The following is a 14,142-nucleotide window of genomic DNA, read 5'->3' as shown; positions in this document are numbered from 1 at the left end:
GGTGGTCTTCTCCGCATTTCACGCATTTGGGGTGTTTGTGGCACGCGTTCTGCGCATGGTGAAAGCCTTGGCAGTTGAAGCACTGCGTTGGCTCTGTCGCTTTTCTTAGGTCTACTACATCTATCTTCATGTGACACAGATTGGTGATCAGCTTAGCCTTTTCTACGTCCTCACGATTCAGAGTCAGTACGAACATCGGTAACTGCCTTTTGGGACCGACTCTTGTGGTCATATTCTTGGCTGATTGGCAGACTATTTGGTGTTTTGCTTCCATCTCTTCTTGGATTTCCTCCTCGGTGGTATTTGAGGGCAATCCTCTTAAAACCACTTTGGGTTTTTATCCTCGTCTACTGGGAAGGCTACCCATTGTAGCCTTTTGTCCTTGTGTGCCTTTGCGTACTCTTCTATTACCCTCACCATTTTCTTGTAATCTTCCAGGTTTTTCGTCTGGATGAGTGTTTCTTTACCGCTCCTGGAGATTTTGTTAGTCGTATAGACTTTTAGTCTTTGGGCTATGGTGAGGATAGCCCCTGTATCATTCACGCTCTGTAATTTAATTACAGGCGGCTGTCTGGGAGGTGTTGCCTGTTGTTCGGGCAGCACGGTGGTATCTTCGTTTGTTACCATGTCCTCTGTCTCTGAATCGTCAGATTGCCCCAAGGCAGGCGTCTCATCATCTGTGCTTGGTCTTCGTGACAGTGGTGGGAAGTCTTCTTTTGCCCTCGGTTTTTTAATCGGCGGTGGCTTATCGGTCGCTGGGTTATTTTCTACCTTCGGTATGGGCTTTGCCTGTTGTTGGCGTTCTAGCATCAGGTTTTTCTGGGCTTCTCGTAGCTCTTTGGTCAGTTCGTTCATCTGGCTCTTCATCTTTATCATCGATTCTTGTAGTTCCGCACTTTCGGTCTTTTGTCGGGCTATTTCTTCGTCCTTTTCCTTCAATTTCTTCGCAAGCTGGTCTTTCGTCCTTCTCATCGATTCTTGTAGTTCCGCTCTTTCGGTCTTTTGTCGGGCTATTTCTTCGTCCTTTTCCTTCAATTGCTTCGTGAGCAGGACTGTTAGTTGCTCTGCCCTTATTCGATCTTCTTTTTCTCTTTGACGTAGCATCTCGGTTGTCTCTAGGATGAGTTTGTCTACCGCGATTGTTCTTTTCGCAATTTTTGTTTCCCAATCGTCTTCTGAGTCTTTCTCTGGTTTCATCTCGGTATCTTCTTCGGTTTCCTCTTCGCTGTCATCGGTTTGTTGTTCCTGTAAAAGGCTAGATCCACTTTACGTGGATCTTCATATGTTGGCGGAGTGGCCATAGGGGGGGGGTGATCGAGACTTAGCTCGATCAATCGTCTGGGGGGGAGAGTCCCTAATCTTGGCGAACCTTTTTTTCCGCCGACTGGCCCGACGCCAGCTCGGCTTCAGGGTTGGTTTCCCTACCCCTATCGCGGTTGTTCACGTACCCAGACAGAACTGGGTACGGGATCCTCTTGATGTTCTCGTTTTTACTGACCTAGGGGCCGGGGCTGCCAGATGTAGGTTCCATAGAACTACACCTTGCAGTGTCTACCCTTACGGAGCCACAGTAAAAATCCCGTAGCGGGCTCCCGTCGAGCCCGCTTTGCTTCTTCTGCTAACCGATCTCTAGCTGTGGCGTCTCAGAGAATCCAATAAAATCAAATTCCCTAAGTTTCACCACATCCAGTCGATCGGCCTTTGCCTCTCCTTCTTGCCTAAGGCTTTGAAGTGCACGATTTCGCTATCACGCTTACATTCGTGATGGAATGAAAATTCCTGCTAGTCGTACAACTTCTTCCACCGTTGGCTCCTCGTCGTCTTCTCGCCTCTGAGAGAGTGAAAACGCTCAACTGCTGCCTCGCTTACATTCAAGGCAGGACTGAAAAGTCCACAGCCGAGCTATCCCCACTTCTCGTTGGCTTCTTTTCTCTGCTGCTCCTCCGCTCCGCTCGCACGCGTGTTACTTGTTCGGTGGTCGGCACCGAACTTCAAAGTGAAACTGCAACTAAAATACTGATACTGTAACCCCTTAATCACACGTCCTTGCTCTTTTCAGATATTTTGGACTATACCAGATGGTGACGCCCACTCTTGCTATACGAGACCCAGATCTGATCAAGCACATTGCTGTTAAAGATTTTGAACATTTTACTGATCATAGGCAAATGATCCCTGAAAACGCCGATCCCCTATTGGGAAAGAATTTATTTTCATTAAAAGGTAAACAAATTTAAGTAACTACATCAATATCAATATAAAACAAGATATACAGGGTGTTTCATTGGGAAACGAAAATCTTAAAAGGTGAATCGAGTCCACCGAGGCGATTCTAGATATACTACATTTATTGGCTCTAAAGGTTTTTATAACCGAGTTACAGGGTTTCATCATTTCTTCATGAATCAATAACTTTAGAATCCCCCTGTGTATTTTTTTGATATTTGGTACACATATGTTCCATCTAGAAACTGATCGAGCCAACAACTACTAATCGCAAGAAACATCCAGGTCCGGATTAACAAAAAATATAAAATAATTGTGATTTAACAACACCCTGTAACTATAGTGAAATGCTCAAAATACATTTGCAGATTTGAAAAGAGCACAAAAACTAAGTTTACTGATTCACTTCAATTTTTTGCGCAGAAAATTTAATGGCTTTAATTTTGAAATTATATTGAAATTTTTAGGAACTCTGATGACTACAAATCAGGAATTACTTACTAACTAAACTAATTATTATAGAGCAGTCACGGAAGGTTTTCACTTCCGATTTCGTTGAACCTTTATCGATTTTCATGAAAATTGGTGAGTAGTTAGGGAATACAAAGGTGACATGATGCCAACTTGCGCTTTTATCATGGTGGTGGATGCCACCCCTTCTCGGGGGTGAATATTATTTTATTAAAAATAGTCGGTAGAGGGACAAATTCTAAGCAAATTTTGTTATATAAAGTTATTAAAATAAATCAATACTTTTTGAATTATATTTTTAAGAATTTTACAGAATTTTTAAAATTATCATAATTTTCATTTTCTTTTGATAATAACTCCAAAAATACTCAATAGGTATGTAAAAAATGATATATGCTCCCGAAAAGATTGGTCATAAATTATACCACATATTCTGGGGCCAAAAATAGTTCGATTGAGCCTAACTTACCTTAGTACAAATGTGCTCATAACAAAAGTTACATCCCTTTCAAGTTACAAAATGAAAATCGATTTTTTTTCAATATATCGAAAACTATTACAGACTTTTTATTGAAAATGGACATGTATCATTATTATGGCAGGAACATCTTAAAACAAAATAATAGTGAAATTTGTCCACCCATAAAAAATTTATAGGGATTTTGTTCCCTTAAACCCCCCAAACTTTTGTGTACGTTCCAATTAATTCATTATTGTGGTACCATTAGTTAAACACAACGTTGTTAAAACTTTTTTGCCTCCCAGTACTTTTTCGATAAGCCAGTTTTTATCGACATGCGGTTTCTTTTTCAATATATTTACGTAAAAATTGTATGGGGGTTTTGTTCCTTTAAACCCCCCAACTGTTTGTGTTCGTTCCAATTATACTATTATTGTGTTACCATTAGTTAAACACAGTGTTTTTAAAACTTTTTTGCTTCTATGTATTTTTTCGATAAGGTACATTTTATCGAGATGTGACGATTTTTTAATATGGTTTAAAATATACCTAAATATGTAAATCATAAATAAATTTTCAGATTATTAACAGGTCTCTATAATCGTACTTAACCATATACAAATATGTGGTGGATTCGAAAAATATTTAAAATATCTCGATAAACACTGGCTTATCGAAAAATATTAAGAGGCAAGAAAGTTTTTAAACATTGTGTTTAACTAATGGTGCCACAACAATAATTTAATTGGAACGTACACAAAAGTTTGGGGGAGTTTAAGACAACAAAACCAACATAAAATTTTTATGGGGTGCACAAATTTCAGTTTAATTTTTTTTAAGATGTTGCTGCCATAAAAATGCCACATGTCCATCTTCAATAAAAAATCTCTGAGAGTTTTCGATATATGAAAAAAAAAATCCATTTTCATTTTGTAACTTCAAAGGGCTGTACCTTTTGTTGTGTGCACTTTTGTATATGGGTTAGTGAGGTTCAATCAACCTATTTTGGCCCCAAATTCTGTGGTATACTTTATGACCAATCTTTTCGGGACACCCTGTATAACCAAATTTTAATCTTTTTCTGTATTAAATATTCTACTTTTTTTACTATTTCTGTAGAGTAAAAAATAACCGAGATAGAAACGTTTAAAGCTTAAATTTTGCTGCGAAACCATGTAACCGGAGCCATTTAACCTTTTATTTTTTAAAAAAGTAAGGGGTTTAAAAGATCAAATTCAACGTGATTTAATAGCACTTGGAATTAACTTTTAAATGGTTTTTAGGTGAACCTGATGTCCGAAGTTATTAAAAAAAAACAATAATAACAATTTTTGGAAAAAATTTTGAAAAAAAAATTTAGAAAACTTTTTGGAGCATAAATTTTAATGCTATCGACTCGTTCGAGAGCTCATTTGATAGATATTTCTAAGTCCTTTGACCAATGTTTAATAAGATTGTTTTATAAAATGCATCATTTTCCCGTTATTTAAGCTTGAATACTAAGATTTGGGTATTCGCCGAAAAAAATATACATTCAATTACCTATTTTTTAGTTAACCCACTTTTAGTTAGCATTAAAAGGTTTATCTAGTAAGGAGTTTATTTCATTTTTTATTAGCTTCAATTTTGATAACTTCTTTGTAAAAACTTACAGTTTTTGAATTATTTGTGAAAAATCGGTTAAAAACATGCATTTTCTCAGGAAAAACTAAAATCTTTTTGATCTTTAAAAACTCAAAAAGTTTTAAGTTATTTTAATAACTTTATTAAACAAATCTTGCTTAGAATTTGTCCCTCTATCGAATTATGGGGTTATTCTTAATAAAATAATTTTCACCCCCGAGAAGGGGTGGAATCCACCCCCTGTGTAAAAGCGCAGATTGGCTCCATATCACCTTTGTTCCTTAAGATATCCTCTAACCACTCACCAATATTCTTGCAAATCGATGGAGGTTCAACGAAATCGGAGGTAATAGCTCATATCCACCAGTAACTGCAGTATTATTACAGTTAATGAATAAATACTAATTTTAAAAATAATCACTACAATAATTTGTACATGTTTACTATATTGGTTTCTGTTTATGTTAGTTGTATAGTATTTTTACTACAAAAACGTTATTACGTAGGTCAAAATTTTTGACGTAAGAGAACTGTCAAAACATTAGAATGTGACTTTTCATTATTGCCGTGTTTATAATAAACATAGCAATAATGAAAAGTCACATTCTAATGTTTTGACAGTTCTCTTACGTCAAAAATTTTGACCTACGTAATAACGTTTTTGTAGTAAAAATACTATATGTATGCTCATCATTAAATTTTAAACTTGTGATAACTAATCTTCTTCTTCATGTGCCGTGCTCGATTATCGAACGTTGGCTATCAAATTGGCTATAGCAGTTTTGTTAACGGCAGCTCGGAAAAGGGATGCAGAGGATCTGTTATACCATTCTCTCAGGTTTTTAAGCCATGACGTTCTTCTTCGACCTGGCCGTCTTCTTCCGTCTACCTTGCCTTGTATTATTAAATGGAGTATATTATAACTCTCTGGGTGTCGCATAACATGGCCAAAATATTCAAGTTTTCGATTTTTAACTGTTCTGACGACTTCTGTGACTTTTCCCATCCGGTGCAAAACAACTTCGTTACGAACTCTATCCACCCAACTTATTCGTAGGATTCTTCGGTATACCCAAATTTCAAAGGCTTCCAATTTCTTGAGAAGAGTATCTGTTAAAGTCCAACCTTCGACACCGTACAAAAGAGTAGAGAACACATAACATCTCACTAATCTAATTTTAAGATTCAAAGTAATGTTGTTTCCACATAAAAGTTTCTTTATCTTAAAGAATGCAGCTCTGGCCTTCTCTATACGTATTCTAATTTCTTTGCTCATGTCCCAGTTCTCATTTAGATTACAACCAAGGTAGGTGATACTGTTAGTTCTCTCTAATTGTTCACCATAAGCTGTTACTACTTCCGGTTGTATTGGCGTCTTACTGACAACCATCACCTTGGTCTTTGCGGTGTTTAGCTTGAGTCCATATTCATCACACGTTGTGGTAATCCTATTAATCAGATGTTGAAGTTCTTCAAAATTGCTCGCAACTAACACCGTGTCATCCGCATATCTCAAATTATTAATATTGACGCCATTCATTTTGATACCACATTGAGCATTATCCACTGCTTTATTGAAAACAAACTCAGAATAGATGTTAAATATTAGTGGGGACAAAATGCAACCCTGCCTTACTCCTCTTCATATTTAAAGTTCTTCAGACGTGTCCCGGCCAATCCTGATGTTTGCACGTTGATGCCAGTAAATATTTTTGATAATGCGTAGGTCTTTATCACCAATACCCACTTTCTGAATGTATTAAATAGTGTGATGTTACTGTCTTCTAGGTCGTAATTAATTAAAACTCTCTTCTTAGTTCAAATACATTATATTATTTACACTCAACTCCATCAATGACTAACCATAACAATCTGTTTACATATATCAGTAGCGACCTACCATACATTAATTAAATACTGAGTACAATAATCTTTCTCCACCGAGTTAATGTTTATATACACATTTAAATAATAACAAAACATGACAATTCAATGTTACTTGCGGTTATTGATACAAGAACAGATACTACATGGATTAATGACTTTGAATGAGTTTTAAACATATTTTGTACAGGGTGATATTATAATACCACACCTCCCCGTTTTGTTAAAATAACATATTTTTAAAATGTGATGCTCCTCTTTCCCTTTTACAAAAATGTTTATGGTTACCTAATACTATTTTGAAAAATTAAATTTCCTAACTATGCTAACTAACTGTAACATTACATTTCAGATCAATCAATTTTTCCCTAAACATGTATATTCTTTTTCCTATTTTACACAAAAGTTCATATTTTCCCTATACTAAACTGGTATTTTATAACCTATTACTAGTTCACGTACTTTCACGTCGTGTCTTTTCGTCCTTTTTTTTTTCGTTCACTAATTCACTTCCTCAAAACAGTGTCCAAAGTGAATGAAATTGATCCTTACTTTTAAATAGTCTTTTAGTGCCTATAAGCCGTAACTAATCTAATTGTAATAAAATCTCGACTTTAATACTTCCTAAGCTAAGCTAAATATTACCTAAACTTCTATTAAATGGTATATAAAAAAAAGAATTTAACGTTACTTTACTATTTCATCTTATTATTTCAGTCTTATTTTGATTTATTTATATACGCCTTACTAACTTTAAAATATTGTACCTATAATAAAAATGTAATCTCTCTAAAAAACTTCTAATGTGTCTCTAAAAAACTTCTAATAACTCTCTTGTACCTATAATAAAGATTTAATCTCTCTAAGAACTTCACTGTTTGTGTCCCTTTGCTTACTATCTACTAACACTATTGTAAGATATTGTCTATCCTTAATTCAAACACTTCCATTTTCCACGAAAATTTAACCTGAATTCATTATATACATTTAAAAATAAGTTATTTATAATTTACGTTACTTTAGAAAAAAAATTTACAGCTTTAATTCTTAGACATATTTCAATGATTAGCTACTTATTTGCTTAATATCTTCTTAATTTTGCTTCTTTTCTTGCAATTTTTATGTGTCTTCTTTCATTTTTCCCACATATTTTACTAAAAAAATTATCTTTTTTTCTCTTCTTCTTCTTGTCTGGTACTACAACTATATTTCTTCATTTTCTCCACATAATAACACTTCTACAGTGTACATAATTCATCTTCATATACATATTTCATATAACAATCATATATCATTTATCTCATATATCATTTCATATAACATCATAACCAGCTCCGATACCTTCGTTTTACCTTAATAAAAGAGGTTTCACTCGGATGTCTTAGTTCTCCGCCAATATTAACCCGAATTTTCGCCCTGATCTGTACGCACCATTGAGGTAGTATAGTTAACTCAAAACACGAAATAGATATTTTATGCGGTTCAAATTGTACTAAAAATATCACAACCTCAATCCCTTGCTTTGAGGCCGTTGTTTATTCACGAATAATCATGAATAAAATAGGTACCCTTCAAAACACAGAGTGGGTCTCTAATAAGCTTTCAAGCTTCTATAAATCACTTAGTACCTTCCTAATTTGACAAGAGCAGTGGGTTTCTTATTGTCTCTAGTTGCCTCATAATATTTAGCTTATAATATTGTTAGTTCTTCTTCTTATCTATATAGTTCTCCTTCAAATTCCTTATCTCGACTCATCAGGTCGGTTCGTTAAAAATATATTTCTTGCTTACAGCAATGTTTATCTTAAGTTCTTATATCAGCGTATGTCATCACTAATCATTATTCATTAAAAAATATCATTTATCACACAAAAAATTATTAATTCAGGTTCATATCATACAAAATTTAACACAAAATCGATTAAAATGTATCTATTGAATCAATAAATATCAATAATAAAAACAACTGGCTAATAAAAATTCAATAATAGTATACATATTCGTCAATAAAAAAAATAGCATATGCAAAAGTTAGATAAAAATATTCAAAATAAGTTTATATCTCAAACTTCGATAGAAATTTTTGGAAAAAATTCGATATTCCATAAAATATTCAAAAATAACCGTACTAAAAATCGAAATCGAATAGATTTTTCAAATAAATTCAATAAAAATTCAAAATTCAATAAAAATTCAAGAATAGCATATATAATAAACTTCTATAAAAATATTCAATTCAAAAATCACTTCATATTTCAAAATTTATAGATATTCTTAAAAAAAAATCGATACTTCATAAATTATCAGCAAAGATAAATATTCAATGTTCAATAATAATATAAAAACGAGGGAAGCATTTTTAACAAAGATAGACATTCTTACTTACATTTTATTTCCACTTTGTCTTTACACTGTCGCTCACTGGGTTTCCTGTCCATCTTCGCCGTCTCCGTTTCCAAGCTGGTGCTGCCATCTCTGCTCCTTTCAGAAGACCTCCTCTAGTCTGCAGGATCAGCCATGTATTAAATAGTGTGATGTTACTGTCTTCTAGGTCGTAATTAATTAAAACTCTCTTCTTAGTTCAAATACATTATATTATTTACACTCAACTCCATCAATGACTAACCATAACAATCTGTTTACATATATCAGTAGCGACCTACCTTACATTAATTAAATACTGAGTACAATAATCTTTCTCCACCGAGTTAATGTTTATATACACATTTAAATAATAACAAAACATGACAATTCAATGTTACTTGCGGTTATTGATACAAGAACAGATACTACATGGATTAATGACTTTGAATGAGTTTTAAACATATTTTGTACAGGGTGATATTATAATACCACATGAAGAATAGCAATCATTTCAGTATGTTTTACCCGATCAAAGGCCTTCTCAAAGTCAATGAAACACATATAAACCGGATGTCCGACATCTCTGCATCTCTGTACCATAACCTGAATACTAAACAGTGCTTCTCTGGTCCCAAGGTTATTGCGGAATCCAAACTGTGTATCACCAAGCTGTTCTTCTATTTTTTGGTACATCCTAGAGTGCAAAATTCGTAGAAATATCTTTAAAATATGACTCATCAAGCTAATGGCTCAGTAGTCACTACATCTTTTCGCGTTTGCTTTTTTAGGTATCGTCACAAAAGTCGACAGCAGCCAATCCGTTGGTGATAACTAATGTAATTTTTTAATGTTTTAGTAAAGAATCAGATTGTTTCAATATACTAACAATCAGTTGGTCGTCATCTCTCACCAGATTGGTAAATGGTTTTCGAGCAGGTGTGTGTATATCCCCTTCATCACCATTCAATCTTCGCTTGTCCACTGCTCGACATAGATCTCCCTCATAATTTTCCATCTATTTCGATCTTCTGCCTCTTGCATCAAATTCATATGACAACGTTTTAGATCATCAGTCCAACGTGTTGGTGGACAACCTCTGCTTCGGTAGGCATCATCTCTTGGTCTCCATTTCAGTATCCGATTTGTCCATCTGTTATCTGCCATTCGAGCCACGTGACCTGCTCAGTTCCATTTCAGTGTTGCTATTCTCTCTACTCCCTCAGCCACTCCTGGTCTTTGTCGTAGCTGGCGGTTTGGGATCTTGTCTCGAAGTGAAATGCCCCTTATCTCTTTAATAATATGTAATTTTTCCACATTGACTTGTAGTCTGGGCTGATTATCGGAGAATAGGCCATTTTTGGGAAAAGTTATTTACCAGCAATTTTATTGCTGGAATCGAAGCTTATGATTATATATAGTAATAATATAGGTATGCAAAGTCTGCAGATAGTTTTTTTTTATTACTCCAATTTATTTAACAATCTGTTCCGTTAGGAACAATCAGTTAAAGTTATGACTTTCTTAGGCTATGACATGTAGGTAAGAATTCCAATGAAAACTTTCCTTTCTAAATTATCAACAAATGTATAGATAGTACTACTAGTAAAATAAAGTAAAACTTAAAATAGTTCTAATTTATCTAAAATCAATTTGGTAAGTCAGTTGGTTTATAACGCTTAAGTCTGCGAACTTCACCATCCGTGTTTAATAATTCACTCGCGAAATCATTTGGATGCGCACTAAGTCTTTCTTCATACTTTTCACTGTATTTACTGATTTCTTCTTTGATGGTGGGAACTTTCAAGTCTCTCTCTATTATTGCGTTGGGGACGTATCATGGAGCGTTTACTATGATTCTTAATACCTTATTTTGAAAACGTTGTATAATTTCCAAGTTAGAGTTGCTGGCTGAGCCCAATAGCTGTATGCCATAGGTCCATATGGGTTTAAGTATGGCTTTGTATACCACTAATTTATTTTCAATTGACAGTCTTGAATGTCTACCCAGAATCCAGTACATTTGTTGAAGTTTGAGTCCAAGTTGCTTTCTTTTGGTGAATATGTGTTTTCTCCATGTTAGTCTTTTATCTAGATGTATGCCCAGGTATTTGGTTGTATCTACTTGTAATAATTGTTTGTTGTTTATGTATACTGGTGGACAGCTCTCTCTTCGCATGGTAAATGTCATGTGGGTCGATTTTGTTTCATTAGTTTCCATTTTTTTAACCATTTTTCTATTTTATTTAAGTGGGCTTGTAAGTTATGCGAAGCTCTTTGGGGGTCTGTGTGAGATGCGATAATACCTGTGTCATCCGCGAATGTTGCGACTGTTGTCAATCTAGTTGTAGGTAGGTCAGCAGTGAATAACAGGTATAGTAAGGGACCAAGTACACTACCTTGTGGGACGCCGGATTTTATTTTAAATAGTTCTGAGCGAGCATCTTGTTGTTTTACTAATGAAAAGCGATCTGTCAGGTACGATTTTATAATTAAATAATATTGATACGGAAGATTTTTCTTCAGCTTATGGAGGAGTCCTGTATGCCACACTTTGTCGAATGCTTGGCTGATATCTAGAAAAGCTGCACTACAGTACCTCTTGTTTTCTAGATCAGTGCTGATTTGTTTGACTATACGATGTGTTTGCTCTATTGTTCCATGTTTGCTACGAAAATCAAATTGGTGTTTTGGAATTAATCTTGTTTCTTCTATTATTGGTTCTAATCGACGTAGAAACATTTTTTCAAATAGCTTAGATAATATAGGAAAGAGACTAATGGGTCTATATGAGTTCAGTTCTTTGGGGTCTTTTCCTGGTTTTTGTAACATTATGATCTCTGCTACTTTCCATTGATTGGGAAAATGTGCATACGTAAGTATTGCATTAAATATATGTGTTATTGCCATGATTGTTTTCTTAGTTACGTTTTGCAGGATTTTTCCAGTGACGAGGTCATACCCAGGAGCCTTTTTTTGGATTGCCGCAGATAGTGTGCTACTTTTTTTTATAAACAAAATGGCGCCCGAATTGTGTTATTTTCAATTATTGCTCTATAACTCCGAAGATTTTAACTTTTCAACAAGAACACTCAAATAAAAATTCACCACAATTAAATTCTGCATAGAGATATGTTTTTCCCGATCTGCTCCGACGAAAATTTTTCTCAGAAAATGCGAATAAATAATTAAGTAATTTGGTGACTTAAAAGCCTTCTTGGTTTAGATTATAGTTCCAGAAGCTGGTGAAAATTGAACAAACATTTTAGCAACAATTCAATTGTTAATTAATAATTTGCGGTCGCAATAATAACCAAAATAATTATGATACACTGATAAAACTTTGAAATCTTATAAAGATGAGATGCCTATTTAACATTTTGTCGACAAAATATAAATTTTTGATTTTTTTGCATAATTTTTAAATGTTAAAAAAATAGTTATAAACAAATTAACGTTTCTCAGAAAGTTTTTATTATATTCTAATTCTAAAAAATAGTTAAAATGCGTATTTCAAATATCTTGAAAATGAATGCTTTAAAACTTTTTTACATCCATTTGTAAAAAAGTTATGAAACAGCAAAATAAACATACGAATACTACGTTGTTTGTAATTTTTTTTAATTCTTTCAAAGCGAAAAAGTGAGTTTAAAGTACAAGCTAATTATTTACAAAAAATATCGATTATTAGTTTAATGGTTATATTTTAATTAAAGATTATAAATATATTTTTTTGTAATTTACACGCACGAAAGTAGACTAATACAATACTGTAGCTAAAATTTTCACTCGAAGCGACGACCGACGACTTTATAAATAAAATTATAGTATTATGTATGCTGCGTGTCAGTCGCTTCGAGTAAACATTTTAGCTCCGGCTCTGTATCAAGCCTACTTTCGCGCTAAACATTACAAAAAAAAGCATGTTTAATCTTTGATTAAAATATAACCATTGCACTAATTTTTGACATTCTTTGTGAGTAATTAGATTGTACCACAAACTCATTTTTAAGCTTTGAAACAATTAAAACAAATTATAAACAACGGAGTATTCGTATATTTATTTAGCTGTTTCATAACTTTTTTGAAAATGGTTGGAAAATTTTTTTAAAGCATTCATTTTCAAGACCTTTGAAATACGCATTTCAATTATTTTTTAAAATTAGAATATAATAAACAATTTCTGAGAAATGTTAATTTGTTTATAACTATTTTTTTTAAACATTTAAAGATTATGCAAAAAAATGAAAAATTTATATTTTGTCGACAAAATATTAAATAGGCATCACATCTTTGTGTCTCATAATTATTTTGGTTGTTATTGCGACTGTAAATTGTTAATTAACAATTGAATTGTTGCTAAAATATTCGTTTAATTTTCACCGGCTTCTGCAGTTATAATCTATACAAAGAAAGCTTTTATTTCACCAAGTAATTTAATTATTGATAAATAATTACTTGCCCAAAAAATTTATTTGAAAATTCGAGATTTTGTTGGAAAACCCACATTTTCCGGGGAAAATTTTCGTCGGAAAAAATCGGGAAAAACATGCCTCTATGTAGAATTAAATTGGGGTGAATTTTTATTTGAGTGTTTTTGGTGTAAAGCTAAAATCTTCGGAGTTATAGACCAATAATTGAAAAAAACACGATTTGGGGCGCCATTTTGTTAATAAAAAAAGTAGCACACTATCTGCGGACCTTGGATACCTATATTATTAATATATTGGATCATAATATTCGATTCCAGCAATAAAATTGCTGGTAAATAACCTTTCTTTGTACTTTACTAATTATACCAGCGTATTATAACTATTTTTTTTCTTCAAATTTTAAAGATTATGCAAAAAAACGAAAAATTATATTTTGTCGATAAAATATTAAATAAGCATCTCATCTTTTTAATCTTTATAAGTTTGAACAATGTATCATGATTATTTTGGTTATTATTGCGATCGTAAATTGTTAATTAACGATTGAATTGTTGCTAAAATATTCGTTTAATTTTCACCGGCTTCTGGAATTACAATCTATACCAAGAAAGCTTTGATGTCACTAAGTTATTTAATTATTGATTAATAATTACTTACCTAAAACTTTATTTGAAAATTAGAGTT

The 14,142-nt window shown here is 33.3% G+C and overlaps 1 pseudogene; it reads left to right on the top strand.

Moving 5' to 3' along the window:
* The window catches only part of LOC126879078 (cytochrome P450 9e2-like), a 55,932-nt pseudogene that overhangs the window by 21,987 nt on the left and 19,803 nt on the right, over nt 1–14,142 (top strand).

Source organism: Diabrotica virgifera, chromosome 1 (genome assembly GCF_917563875.1).
Source record: "Diabrotica virgifera virgifera chromosome 1, PGI_DIABVI_V3a".
Classification (NCBI taxonomy): domain Eukaryota; kingdom Metazoa; phylum Arthropoda; class Insecta; order Coleoptera; family Chrysomelidae; genus Diabrotica; species Diabrotica virgifera.
This window is presented reverse-complemented; position numbering and strand designations above follow the sequence as displayed.